Consider the following 13,276-nt stretch of genomic DNA (forward strand, 5'->3'; position numbering starts at 1 on the left):
TCAAAGTACAATCAATCTGAACGAGGCTCTATATAGTTTGGGGGTGTCATAAAGTACTTCCAAAGATCCGATTTTGTTAAAAGAATATGGGCCTTTTTTGTGGAGTCATAAATAAGGCCCCTGATAACAAATGCAGGGGTGCCTTGACCTTGCATGGACACGATGGGGGCCAGTGGGTAACGTGTGCTTATGTCCGGCATGAGGGGGCATGTGATCACTGTGTGTACTGTGTGTGCTGAGTCCTAATTGGCTATGTGTTCCTAACTTTGTGTGGCAGCTGACTTTATGATGGTTTGGAAATATTTGCACCCTTTGGCCATGTGTGCTTTATTGGGGCCAATCTCCCTTGACCATTGTCATGTTGCTGCGCTTATCTGGAACATTGACCTGAGTTTCCTGTACGCGCTTTTGTCTGTAGCTATGTGCCACCCCACCTGGGACTTGTCAATCAGTAACCTCAGGCCTAGGTTGCAGAACCTGCCTGACCACATATTTCTGAGTTGTGTTTGATGGAGAGTTCATGACGGGCGAGTTTGATAATAGTGATGCGACTTTGCTCGTATATGCAAGTGTATCATTATAAACATTGGCATAGCTTTAATAATATTAACAATTTTGTCCCAACTCCCCTTCCCTTCTGGGGTAGCAGTCAATTCCCTAATCAGACGCCATCCTAGTAGAAATAGGTGTTCCAGCATCGTCTCTGCAGACAAGAGCCAGGTGAGTGGCTTGACATAAAGGAGGAACACAAGCATTTTAGCGTTGGTTAGCAGTGGTAAAGTGCGCAGAGTCCTAAACCCAGCAAAACCTAAATCAGCAGAAACAGGAGGATGGAAGGATATGAGGGCAATTGGACATTGATTAGACCCATTCCTGGCAGAAGAAAGGGTATGGACAGAACCACGATATGATGATTACATGCACTGCACTGGGCCTGGGAAGGCTCACCCTCAAGAAAACAATGAGGAGAAGATTCACCGCCGGAGCCAAATCACAGGAGCTGCTCTTTCCTGAAGTTTTGGAGGCAAGGGACCAGGCAGCTGTGCCAGTTAGGGGGGTGTTTTGGGCTCTCAGAAAGGCCTTTCAACAGAACATTCAGTCACTTTGTTGGAATATCCCATAATGTTGTGCAGGCGGGTTGTAACATGGTAGTAGTAAGGATGTGCCAGCCCAATGTTGGGGAGAGATACCTACCTTCTGGAACTTTCAATCACCACTTAAAAACTTCGGAACATAGGAGTGCTGGAACATCACAGACTTGGAAAGAGTGGACTCTGTGGATCTACCCATCTAGGATCACTGGCACCTACCCCCTTACACCCTTTGTGAGACAACATCGGGATGGGCCTGCTTGGGGGACCCTGTAAGAGAAGGGCTCCATGAAGCTTCTGAGAATTGGGCTTGAAAATGCTTTACCACTTATCAGAGGGTTGACCTCCTGACTTCTGTGACAACATGCGTGCCCTACAAGTTATCAGTGGAGGTCATGGGGCCTGAAGAGTGCAGGCTCTGAGGATATTCATCCTTCAAGACTGTGGGGGGCTGCTGGAAGGAACACGGTCTAAGAAGAAAACCAGGCACCGGACAGAGGACAGATCCTAAGCGTGGAGCTAAAGGGCAGAAGACAGGCTCATTGAGGGGGAGAGCAGTCAGAAAAAAACAACTCCTAGAAATGTGAAGGTTTTATAGGCCATGAGGCCTCAGGAGAACCCTCCTGGTATCTACAGGTTACCACAGAAGCAAATCAAGCACAAAACTGTTAAAATTGGCCCAACTTGGCCAGAGAAATGAAGTGGAGAATTGTGATCCTCTGCGGTGACTGGTCGAGATCCTGCGCCCTTGGAATCTCCCGTTACCTCCTAATAAATGTCCATGGGGCCCCCCAATCTCCCTGTTGATAGAAAGGAAGAAAATGGTCAGCTGTTGCATGTGACTCAATAAATAGTCTCCGAGGGGGCTATCTCTTCCTGGGAAATTATGCACAAAAAAGGTGATAAAAAATGACTCCCGTCGTGCTTGCGCCTTGCTAATGTCCCCAGAGGCTTCAATCTCCCCTCTGAAAAGAGACTGTTGTAATGCTGTTAGATGCATCTACTGGCCTCTAAGTCTGTGTTGGAAAGGCAGGTGTGCCCGACACAGACACTTCTGACCATGCTGGCCGACGGTGGGAAGAGTGCTTTGTTCCTGCTCTGTGCTCATTGCAGGTGGGAGACGGAGCAGGAAAGAAAGCTATCTCCTGAAACTGGCACACAGGAGCAGTGTTGGGCACGTGAGGAACTGGCAGGGTCTATGGGGCGAGTGACTCCCTATTAGAACTGGACACCAAGTTTAAAAAAAAAGAAAAAAGGGAAGGAAAAAAAGAATTTCCCCCATAGCTTGAGGCCACTAAACAACATCAAACTGTCCAAAGCCAGAGGTGTACCCCAGATGGCACTGGTGATGTGTTGTGATCTTTCAAAGTAAGCTGCATGCGCCGCTTTCATTCTGTCCCCATGGTTGCATTCTGTTGGACAGTTTGCTTGTGGAGTAAATGTTGGCTGGCAGCAGGAGTTGGTGGCTCATTCCTCAAGGTCAATAAAAAGCTTTAAATCTCACCTGGAAGCGTCTTCATAATACTGGCAACGAAGGAAACTTGCTGGGGACAAGTTGCCACCATCTCTCCCCATTATCGGCAAACCCACGGCAAACCCACAGATGACTTCACCTCACGTCAAGCTGTTGTGAGACCTGTGCAGCAGTGTCGTTCCGCTGCCCTCGACGAACCACCTCCGATGATTCCCATCCCATTCTGATGATTTTTGCCAATCTGGGAAATTTTTGAAGCTTTTCTCCGGTTTCTGTGGTGAGTAGCTCGAGACGTAGCTCGAGACGTGCTGAAACTTGTCACACGTCATCACGCACGTCAAGTACATCCAAATTACGTGCGTGCGTGCCGCCATTTTGTTTGTCACTGCTACCCTGACAACCACACACATGGAGACTCATCGGAACGTCGGCATGATCAACTGATCATCGCATAGTGGGAAAAACGGAGAAATTCAAGTATGACTCCACCGATTTCCAGTAAAAGCTGCCTTTGCCTACATCTGAATTAACAGACAATTCTGATACACATTTTGAATGTTTCTTCTACCTACAACTTTGTTAAAGACTCTCTTATTTTCGATCTACGTCTAAGCAAACCTCTTAAAAAAAAAAAGTATTACAAACTGCTCTCACGATCATTTGTTGATTACACTGCCATCTAGTGACACGTTTGAATGGTGCATTGTTCTGCTCTTACATTTATCTCAACATTGACAATTCTACAACTGTTTGGCAAATAAGGAAACGGCTAACACTTTATTGACTCAGTCTTCTAGTGACCAACTCAGAAAGTATATTGCTTGTTTGTCTCATACATTAATTCAATACCGTCAAATCTGCAAATTTTTTAGCACACTCTACGCAATTTCTCTTCCCTTAACTGCACAATTGTAGTACTTTTCACCTGTGGTACTTCTCACCGAATAAGTCAAGGGGACATTATATATATTTTTTTCTTTTCTCTCCTTTCGCCATGACTGCATCCAACATGAGTCAACCACCTCCTTTTCTCTGTGAAAAAGGCGAACCGCTTTTACCCTGGAAGCAATGGAAGTTATTATTTGATTTTTATCTAGTTGCGATTGATGGAGAGAAATTTTCAGCTTACAGGAAACAAGCAATCCTTCTCCATAACCTAGGGATTGAAGGACACAATATCTATGAAAGCATTGATGTAATTCCTATTGGTGAAGGAAGTGGTGAACCTTCAGATGTCTTTGATATGTCCATGAAAATGTTGGAAAAATATTTTGGACCGCGTATCAATGTTGTTTTAGAAAGACACAAATTCTTCATGAGAGTCCAGGAACACAATGAGAAAGTGGGCAACTATGTAGCGTCACTCAAAACTCTTGCTCGCACTTGCGAATTTGGTGATTTAACTGACTCGCTGATTCGTGACCAACTTGTTAGATGCACTAACAGCTCCAGAGTGCAAGAAAAACTTCTTTCTAAAAATCCTTCACTCAAAGAAGCTGTAGCCATTGTTGAAGGAATGGAAAATACATCTGGTTGGGTCAAAGAAATGAAAGCTCAGAAAACTACTTCAGATAACACTCCAACACCTAGCAGCATTCATGAAGTAACCCAAAAAGAATCTTGTAATCCTCATGAATCTGAGGATAGGGTTTCCAAAGTTGTCCGCGGTCCTAAACCAAGGACATTTTCAGACTTATCGAACATGAAATGTTACAGATGTGGTAGTAACAATCATTCATACAATTATCCTCAATGTTATGCTAGAAATACTACTTGTCTAAAATGTGGAATCAAAGGCCATTATACAAGAGTATGCAAATCTGGGGGGAGGGTATGCACTGTTGAGGTCACACATGAGAATGCTGGAACTAATGTCTCAACCAAAACGACAATGTTAAGTGTAAGGAATGATGGTGCGGTAGATGCTGAGCATATTCATATGCCTGAATGTGATGTGATGATTGGCGATAAATTGTTTGTCGTTTTGGCTGATGCAGGCTCTCCATTTACCATGATTGGGAATGAAATTTGGGACAAGACTTTTCCTGATCTCGAACTGTTTCCTCCTGACATTAATTCTGTAAGTTATGGAGGTTCACATATAGATGTAGCAGGTTATGTCATTTTGAAAATTCATTTTAAGGGTAGAGAAACAATTGGGAAAATTTACATGGCAAAACGTGGTGACAACCTCTTAGGATGGAGGCACCAAAGAGACTTGGGCATAATTTTGAACCCTAATGCTAGATGTCCCTCAGAACAAGTCATGTTAGTGGATCACAATCTATCATCCAATAAGTTTTTTGATGAGTTTCCCCAAGTTTTCTCTGATGATTTAGGTCTACTTAAAAATGTTGAGCACCAAATTATACTCAAGGAAAAGGCTATACCTGTAGTGCATAAAGTCAGAAAGGTTCCCAATATGATGTTGGGACCTCTTGAATGCGAACTAAAAAGAGTAGTTTCCCACAATATCATTGAGGAAATCGAATCCTCAGAATGGTTGGCCCCAGTGGTTTTGGCACCCAAGGATGGAGGGGGGAGTATTAGGATGTGTGTGGACTTGAGAAGCCTAAATAAATGGATATGGGTAGATCGTCAACCACTTCCTAATATCTCTGAATCGATTACCATACTTGATGGTGCAAAAGTCCTTAGTGTTCTAGATTTATCTTCCGTGTACCATCAAGTTCCCCTCCATCCAGATTCCAGACACCTCACATCGCTCGTCACACCACTGGGGGCCTTTCGATTTATCAGAATGCCGTTTGGATTAGCCTCCGCGGCTGCTTGCTTCCAACGGATAATGAAATTGGTTTTGAAAGGAGTTCCCAATGTCATGTTTTTCCAGGATGACATTTTAATTCACGGCAAGAATGATTTTGAGCACAATGCAACTTTGAGAAGCACTCTTCTCAAGCTGGCTGATGGTGGTTTAACCGTCAATCGTATGAAGTTTAAAATTGGTGTGTCTTCTGTAACATACTTAGGGCATGTGATATCGGGGGAGGGAATTCAACCAAAGTTAGACTTAGCTAAAAGTATTATTGATACTCCAACTCCAACGGACAAGGAGCAGGTTGGGTCCTTTCTGGGTCTCGCAGAATTTTATTCTAAATTCATTCAAGGCTTTGCCTCCCTTGTGGAACCCATCAGAGTGTTACTAAGAAAAGGTGTGCATTTTGCATAGCCCCCTGAGTGTGCCTCTGCCTTCAATCTTATTAAGCAAAGTATTGGCAATATGCCTACCTTGGGTCATTGCAACTCCAAGAAGAAGACAATTCTTACTACTGATGCCAGTGTGAGTGGTCTTGGGGCTGTACTTTCACAAGTGGAGTGAGGAGAAGAAAAAGTTGTGGTGTTTGCCTCCAGAGCCTTAAAAAACCTGAACAACAGTACTCTTGCATTGAAAGGGAAGCCTTGGCTATAGTGTGGGGTATCAAGCATTTCAAGTTTTATTTATGGGGCATTCCTTTCTTGGTTAGATCTGATCATCGGCCCTTAGTGCAAGTGTTCTCCTCTACTGAAAGTGAAAGACTCACTCCTAGACTGAAGCGTTGGAGTGAAGGTCTTGAAGAGTACAACTTTTCTGTGGAATATCTCCCTGGCACGGCCAACAAAGTGTCAGATTGTTTGTCAAGATTGCCCGTTGAGCACACTGAGAGCTTCGTTGACAATGATACTTCCTGTGTTGCTTGGGTTAAGGAGTCTACCATTCCAGAAGATGAATGGGAGAGTTTCAGACTAGAAGATCCCTTGTTTCCTACATTACCACATTTCGTTATTGAAGGTTGGCCGAACAGCAAAAGTATGGACTCTGATTTACTCCCCTTTTGGGCGGTCAGGTGTGAACTCACCCTTTCCAATGGACAACTCATGCGGGGAGAAAGAGTGATTCCTCCAGAAGGACTTAGATCAAAGTTGATTAATTTGGCTCATGAAGGACACTTAGGAAGAGGTCTTACTAAGTCTCGCATGCGAGAAAGGTATTGGTGGCCAAAAATGGATGGACAAGTTGAGAAAGTGGTTAAAGAGTGCTTTGAGTGTGGTTCATGTGAAAAGTCCTGAGTCATCAACAATCCTCCACTTTCTCCTGTTGATGTTCCCAAGAAACCTTGGGTTAAACTGGGTTTAGATCTGATGGGTCCTTTTGATCTATTAGGCCCTGGTGACAGATTTGTGATCCTTTTAGTGGATTATTCTTCCAAATGGGTCTCCACCAGGTGTGTCAGTTCGGTGAGTACTAGGGTGGTGATTGATTTTCTTAAAGATTACTTTGCCACTGAAGGAGTTCCCAAGTACATTGTTACAGACAATGGTCTCCAGTTTGTTTCACAGGAAATGCATGAATTATTGAATAAGTATGGTATAATGCATCAGAGAACTGCTCTATATTCGCCTCAAGCCAATGGATTGGCAGAACATATGAATAGAGTAGTCAAGGCATGTGTGCAGAGAGCTATGGTGTTGAGACTGCCTTTAAAAGGAATTTTGAGAGACACATGGTGGGCTCATCGCACCACTATTAACTGCGTTTTGCAAAGGGCCCCTTTTCAAATATTGCGTGGCAGGACCGCTCCATATAAGCTTAATCCTAATTGGTTACCTCCTATCGAAGGTCCTGTTTTAAGTGAGGAAGTGAGTGAGAAGATCAAACTGTATCAGGACTCGTATAAACTTGGTAATAAAATGGGAGGTTGGAGAATGGGTACTTGTCAAGAGACCATGCTGGCACAGGAAAGGAGTTTCTGATTACATGGGACCATTTGTTATTGTTGCAGTTTACAAAAATGTTGTCACTGTATATGATGGTGGTAAATGGAGTATGTCTCGGTTGGTGAAGTTTCAAGGTAATAAATCTGTTTCCATCATGTCCAGATGTATCACCTGCTTCTGCTTCTGATGGCTTTCCCAACAGAGACTCTTCATCTCACCCTCCTAGATCACGTCATCTTCCAAAAAGGTATGAGGATTATGAAATGTCTTAATTCTTTCATTAAATGCATTACTTCTACTGGGTATAATTATATTTAATTTGCAATGTTTTGTAACTTTTGTGCATGTTGTTTATCAACTTTCTACAGTTTCTTTTGTTGTTCTTGTTTTATTCTGCCTTCCTTTTATTTCCTCTGTAAGGGGCATGTGTTGTGATCTTTCAAAGTAAGCTTCATGCGCCGCTTTCATTCTGTCTCCATAGTTGCATTCTGTTGGACAGTTTGCTTGTGGAGTAACTGTAGGCTGGCAGCAGGAGTTGGTGGCTCATTCCTCAAGCTCAATAAAAAGCTTTAAATCTCACCTGGAAGCGTCTTCATAATACGATGCTTAATTTCAATATTTACCATGCAGTACCCAAGCGGACATGTGCACCAAGGCTCTAGTTTAAAGAGTTGTGGGGCCACCCAGAGCTATGGTGGCCTCTCTGAAAATCAAGAGAACCTTTGTCCGTAAAATGTAAGCATCGTCCTAAGTCACCCAGGGGGTTCTATTAGTGAGCCCTGGGAGACATTTTCATTCAGTTCAAAAACACTCATGGAACTGGGGCTATTATTCTTAAATTTCGAAGCTGCTGTGGTCTCAGTGTCTGGGTTCAAAGTCTTCTTTGAAGCAATTGTAAAAGTAGAAGAAATATTTATGCACACAGTATAGTGAAAATGTAAATGTTTTATTGATAATGACAAACATAACAGTGAATTACTACAAAAATTATTGAATGTTATTGAAAAATTGTACCATTTACAGTGGTGCTTTTTTGTCACTGGTTTGCTGTGACCTTTTCTGCTTTTATTATTGTGATTACACCCTGACAAAGCTAGTAGGCCTGACTTATAATAATTACACCCCATTATACTGTGTCCATTGTGTGTGTGAGTGGAATAATGTGGTTTTAGGCTTTAGGGCATGCGAGGACTTTGAAGTGTTAAGAGAGTGACATGAGTGTGCATTTTCACCATACATCTTGTATATATTTGTGGTTTCATATTTTGTATTGAGCAGTGTGTGCCTAATAAAACACTTTTACTTTTTAAAGAAAAGCGCTGTTTGAACAGTGATTTATTGGATGTTGTTGGTTGCATGTCTGCAGACTAGGATATTAGACCCCCCAAGACTGCTTTGGGATGCCCTTCCTCACTACCATGAGAGAGTCAAGCGCTGTAATGGGGGGCTTGGTTCCCAGTAGATGGAAATTTGCAGATTTATTACTTGAGAATTACTCACATACTTCACAACTAATAACCTTCTTCCTTGAAATGTGGCACACATAAGCAGGGATACATGCACACACTTATTTTCTTTGCACAGCCCACTGAAAGCTGCGCTATATTTTGAAATGTCTGCTGCAGCAAGACGTATAACTCCACACCACAGGCACGTTTGAAGATCGAGAGATATGGCACCTGTGCATAAATGCCTTTAATTTTTTTTTACATTTATTTCTCAGGATGCCATCTAGGTCAGAATGTCCATGGTCCTCTGCTCTGAGCCAAACCTGAAAGCACATATTGTGATTTTATGTGATTTCACTACATCACATAAATGCGTTCTTTTTAAACTTTAGAAATCCTACGAGTTTAGAAATCCTGCCAATTTCTCTTACAGTCACAGCAAAAATGGATGGTTTTTTCTTGCTTGTTGTGACGGATGCTTACTTTTGTAGCAATCACACTGTAATCGCACATCTGTAAAGTCCTTAACTGTATATCAGATATTGTGTGTGTACTACAAGTCTGAGGACTCCTAGGGTGCTAACATCACAAACATTATAGGATATGAAGTAAGGTTAAAAAGAAATAACAAGAATTTGTACATTTTCTCACTTTGCATATTTCAAGGTAAATGTAATAAAAATTACACGACTTGAAAAAGGATAGTAATATTCCGACAGCACTTGAAGCTTGCTTATAAAGTTGATACCAGCAAAACCAGAACAGACATGATGGTTAGAAAAGCTGAGGGAGGTTTCACTTGACCTTTTGCTATGTACAAGGTAATGGGGCCCACCGATGCTAGTGCCGGGCTCGGTGGATCAAAAGACCCACATTCATTGCACCTCTAGTCATTCGAACCTTTTGTTGAATGAATGAATGAGCAATTTATCATGTGCAAACTAATCCCCGGAGGCGTCTTGGCGCTACAAGAGACAGGAAGGTGAGAGTCCTAGTCTCCTCTAACTGGACAAAGAGCCAGGTTTTTAGGGACTTTCTATAAACCGATAGGGAGGGGCCTGTTTTAAGTTTCAAAGGTAAGTAATTCCAAAGTAGGGCAGTTGACCTAAATAAACTTTTGTCGCCCCAGGAGGTGATTCTAAGAGAAGAAACTGCCAGGTTCTTGGCCGACCCTGACCAAAGGATCCTGCTGGGGGTGTATTGATAGAATTAACTCCACATGAAATTGTCAGTGCAGGACATCTCAAATAACTTCCATCATCCATGTCATTGAAACAGGTGATCAAACGAACCAACATCTCAGGGCGGACTCACGGGCAAACCCTTTACGCAATCTCTCTTCAGTCATATGTTAGGAATCTTTGGAACAACAACTCTACTAGTTTCCATGGTTTCCTGTTGGTTTTTCAACTGAAGTGGCTCGGGTGGATATCTGCCTTCATATCACTTCATTTTAGCGTTTCTCAGTTTTTTATCCCCCAGATGTGACCCCTTATACTTCATATTCCAAAAAAGCCATTCTCAGTGGGGACCATCATCAGATATTACAATACAAAAATGTGTGTTTCCTTTCACCTAGTTTGAGGAGTAACCATCATGATCTATAATAGCTTGTTTAACAGAAGACAAAAAAATACTGGTTCAAATTCAGGCTTGCAATGTATACAGTAATTTACACCTAAAGCTCAGACTCCCGGGCATGAGCTAACAGAACAGTAGAAAACGTGGGGTGAAAAAAGCCAGCAACAGCATCTCTGTGCTTAATGTGAAATCCTACTGATGTCATTGTTCTCTGATCCCTTACCAGTAAGCCTTTTAATAGGACCTGGAGTGTGTCTCAAATTAATTTTATTTCCGGGTCATCCCCCTTAGTTGTCATCAAGTGTAGTCCATAGTGGTTGACGGCATTAGCATGGGAATGTTGGCACAAGAGTCCTACCTGGATGCCTGACTTCATGCAGAAAGCAGCCCCTTTTTAGTTTCCAGCGATGTTAGTTGTGTTGCCCAGTCCTGTTCACTTTAGGACTGGGAGAGCAGCAAGCAGCTGACTGCAAACCTTCATCTCTCTTCAATCTAACCCAACAGCGGTCCGTGCAGGCAAGAGCGGTGTGGCGCAACGGGTGGGATGTCGACAGACGATGGAATAGGATTTATTTATTTATTTAATTTTCCCTATTCTATCGTCTGTCAACAAGTGCCTCACCACGCTTAACTGTGTGGACCGCCGCTGCTCTAGCTCATCTCTTCTGAGTGAGGGCTGTCAACGCCAGGGACAGGGAGAGGGGAAAAAATGTTTAGCTGGCAGGTGACCACTGCTTTCCAAGAAATGGGTAAGTAGGAGCAATGGAGACAGCCTTCAGTATTCCTTATGCATGTCCTGTTCCATACCACCAAGCTAGCTGTTAATTGGTGCAGCCCAAACCTGTTCACTCATTAAACGTCACAAAATATGATAGAAAGTGTCAACAGAGAAGTGACATGAACGTGTACCATGCACACGTTTCTTACTTAACTCATTGATTTATAAGAAAAGTTTCACACAACATTAGTAAAAGAGTGCATTCATTTTAGAATTATAGAATTTGCTCTCAAGAATATCTTTAACCATGCTGATTAAGATGTTTTAATTAAGCTTGATTAATGTAAACACCACACTAACCTAATTTTAAAAAATGTGCTTTCACTAATGAAGAAACCCAACTTTCCTAAATGTGTAATCATTTAAAAAGTTGTTAATATTCATCCTTACATATATAGAAAACAACTGCAAGTGGAATGATAATGAAAATGTAATGTATGCACTAATATGACACGTATGCATTTTCAAACTTAGTTCTCATTCATACTTTCCTTAGACTAATTTGATTATTTACAGTATGATTTATGCAATGCAAACTAAAATGTATTATAAAATGTATGTTTGTTTCTGTTAATTTGTCCACACACACATTAAATGTGCACTATAGAGTTTAATGGTTAACTTGACATTATAGTTTAGGCCTGGATTTCACTATGCTGCATAAAGTTCATTCCATTATCTGCTAACGTGGCTTTCTTGCAGGTATTCACACACATTGCTAGTTTAGAATAGATACATGTTTGTATTAGAGATAGATACAAGGCCTGAGAAACAGACCTTGACGTCGAGTACATGGGAAACTTACAGATGAATGAAAGAACTATTATTTCTTGACGTAAGTGTGAGAAAGAGATGTGCCCAGGTTTAGTGTGGGTCTGTGCATAGATGCTGGAGTGTGCAACATAGAGAATGAAACAAAGACAATGGACATTTGACGATGATGTGATCAGAGGGGTGTCACCTATGAACTTTATGGATTATAACATACCGACCGCCCCATTGGAGTAGAGAGATGCCCTCAGAGGGAACTGCTGAACTGCCCCTGAATTTGCTTGGGGACTTTTCTGCTTACCCCCTTTCTGCAGACTCTATGCAGAATGTTCTTTGGACTCCTTCCCGATCCATTTCATGAGTCCCACTTGGCCCTTGAATGGACTTTGAGAAGTCAAAACCTCTATGTTCCCTTTGACTCCAGCCCTGAGAGTGGCTTAGTCTGACACTTATTCCTGACCTACTGAAGAGCTTTTGAGATGCTAATGCTTGTCTTACATATACGCCAGTCCCTTGTCCCGATTCTGTACATGGAACTCTTTGATTTGTGAACTCTTTAGATACTTGAACCATTCCTGTGCCTTGGACTGTGCTTGGAAGATTTAGATTGCTAATGTATAGAAAAGACCACTTGAGATTGTTTTCTTAGCATCAGATCTTAATGTTATTGTTCTGTATAGCAACCACAAAGTTGCTAGTCTGTTTAATTCTGGTCCTCCTGTTGCGCAGGAAACCAGGACCTCAGTGAATTGTGGTGTACCAAAAACTCACCTCAGAACCCAGAACCCCTATCCGACCAGCATCAGTGTCCCATTCGTTATCCGTATTTATCTCGACGGTCCCAATGTATAGACAACCCAGAACAAGCGACTTAGTGTATTCTCAGGAATGGTGAGAATCAGAAATACCTGTTCGTTATTATTCTCATATCAGTCCACAACAAGAGTAAACAGAGACACGGTAAAGTTTAAAGAGTTTATTTATAAACCTCGTGTCCTAAGATGCAGTACTTTGGCTAACATAAGCAGACAAATGATTAAAATCAAAACCATCAGCATAGTTACAATACCATAGAAAATGAAAGGAGAAATCATAATATAATGACAGTGGAATACAGCCACCTTCCTTTCGCTAGTAAACTAATATTATTATTAGACTAATAGAAGGTCTCTAAGCTTGAATGGGGAACCCCATACTGTAAATATCAGCTTAGTGGAATCATATCACAGGATCAGGTATACTCTGCTCCTGGGAAAGCTCTTCTTCCGAATGTGTGAATCAAGCATGCAGCCTGCAATATTAAAAGCGCTCGACTCTCAGGTATTTGCAGGTGTGTGCGTGTTATGGCTAAATAGTGGGCCGATCAACCTGGACCCAAAAACATGCACCGTCTAGCGACCCAGACTGTTTCTTTACA

The sequence above is a fragment of the Triturus cristatus genome, chromosome 3_2, assembly GCF_964204655.1.
Source record: "Triturus cristatus chromosome 3_2, aTriCri1.1, whole genome shotgun sequence".
Taxonomy (NCBI): Eukaryota; Metazoa; Chordata; class Amphibia; order Caudata; family Salamandridae; genus Triturus; species Triturus cristatus.